This window comes from Chrysochloris asiatica, unplaced genomic scaffold, assembly GCF_000296735.1.
Source record: "Chrysochloris asiatica unplaced genomic scaffold, ChrAsi1.0 scaffold00001, whole genome shotgun sequence".
Lineage (NCBI taxonomy): Eukaryota > Metazoa > Chordata > Mammalia > Afrosoricida > Chrysochloridae > Chrysochloris > Chrysochloris asiatica.
The window spans coordinates 34,728,685-34,730,715 of record NW_006408519.1 but is presented as its reverse complement, the minus strand read 5'-3'; the positions used below and the strand labels follow the sequence as shown (position 1 = coordinate 34,730,715).

General features: G+C 35.3%; 1 pseudogene; it reads right to left on the bottom strand.

Moving 5' to 3' along the window:
* Window positions 1–1,179: 1,179 nt before the first annotated feature.
* Window positions 1,180–1,683, bottom strand: LOC102838249 (annotated as a pseudogene).
* Between the last annotated feature and the right edge of the window lie 348 nt (window positions 1,684–2,031).

Sequence of the window (2,031 nt, the reverse complement as noted above, 5' to 3'; positions counted from 1 at the left end):
GACCTTCCTCTACCTTCATCTTTGCTCTGCCAAATTCCTTTTTGTTGTATATTGCCTATCCCATGACCTATGTTTACATGTGTCTACCCTCTAGCCTATGAATAATCCCACTCCCCAGCCCAGTAACCATCTTATAATTTTTTTTTTTTTAATGAAGAAAACCTTTTCTTAACTTTTTACAACAGTGGTCACATACAATATTTTCCAGCAGATTGACTAATTGTGATTGGCAGATTCATCATTATTCTTCAACGTTGTGTAGTATTCCTTTGTGTGTATGTACCAATGATGGGCATTTAGGCTGCCTCCATGTTTTTGATATGCTTCTTATAGATAACATCTTGAAGGATCTTATTTTCTTATCCATTCTGCTAGTCTCTGCCTCTTGACTGGTGCATTTAATATATTTACATTCAGGGTAATCATTGATAGGCGCAAGCTGATTGTTGTGTGCTTTTTTTGTGGTGCTGTTAGTTTCTTTGTTCCATACTGAGTTCATTTTGTTTGTGGTTTTTTTTTTTTTTTTTTTTCATTTTAACTTTGGTTGTTTTAATGTTTACTACATGTCTCTGCTTTTCCTCTTTCTGATCTTGATGTGAAGATCAAGATTAACTGTAGTAATTTCCTTTGAGGCTAAGCTGTAATTTATTTATTAATTTTTTCCCTGTTAAAAACAGTCTCCTTTATCTTGAAATCTATTTGACTTCCTCTCCATTCGGAAGTTCTGTATCTATACTATTCCCTCTCTTTCTTTGTAGTTGATTTCATAATAAGTTGACATTTTGGATTTCCTATTTTGAGTCTTATAGGTTTTCTTTCCTTTAAATACTTCTATATCTGGATTGAGTTCTGGGTGGCGTTTCAATGTATGTTAATCTCAGGCTGTTTTCTGCTGTTGTTGGCTCTCAAATCAAAGAATATTCTTTTTTATTTTTAACATTTAATGATTATTTTTCATGTTAAGAGGTTTTTAAATACATATGTATAAGATAAATAAAACAAACAAAACTCAGAAAATCACTGTAATGCAGAATACATAAATATACAGGGTTTGTTTTATGGGATACAAAAATTACATCATCAGAGACAAAGAAACACATTCAAAGAAAGGTAGGCAAATTAGAGACACCGTGGCAAAGAATGAAGATGTATTAACTAAGACAGACCAAGAGAAATCCCCTACACATTACAATGAAATTTCTTTTCTATCCCTCTCAGTTGCATGACTTTCCTTTTTTGGGCTGTGTTCTGAGGTTATGGGTCACTGGCATCTGGTAGATGATCCGGCATGTCTTCCTCATCAGCCTTCTGCTTTGGTGTTGCATGTTTCTGTGACCATTGCCTGGCATTCTTGAGGAAGACTGGCTTATTTTATTTATATTCTTAGGATATATCATCCATGAGTGAGTCATCAGGGTTGGGTTCTGACATAAGCAGCTGAATTGAAGTCAACACAGTTACAACGTTGAGAAATGGTCGACAGGCACCTTTTGGTGGCAATTTGAGGACATCTAGACACATTCTTCCAGCAGAATTAATGTTTGGATGATAGATTGGAGTCAGAAATCAGATCTTAGGAGGTTTGAAGGGATGTCTCTCAGGAATGAGAACTTCCAGCATGAAAACATCTTTTGCATTAGGCGTGTTGTCTCCACCTAGTATTTCTGAGTTGACTGACCTCATGCCACAGAAATGTGTGAAGTACTTGGTTATCTCTCAAAGGATGTTCTTTAGTACTTTTTGTAAAGTTGGTCTGGTTATTACAAATTCCTTTAATTTCTGCTTATCTGGAAATGTCCTAGTTTTGCCATTGTTTTTGAGGGACAACTTTCCTGGGTATATGATTCTTGTTTGGCTATTTTTTTCTCTTTCAGAGTTTTGTGTATGTCATCCCCTTGTCTTTTTGTTTGCATGGTTTCTGTTGAGAAAGCAATATAGTCATGTTAGTTCTACTTTGTAGGTAACTTTTCATATTTCCTAAGCTGCTCACAGGGCTTCTTTCCTCGTCTTTGGTTTAGGAAAGTTTGATTA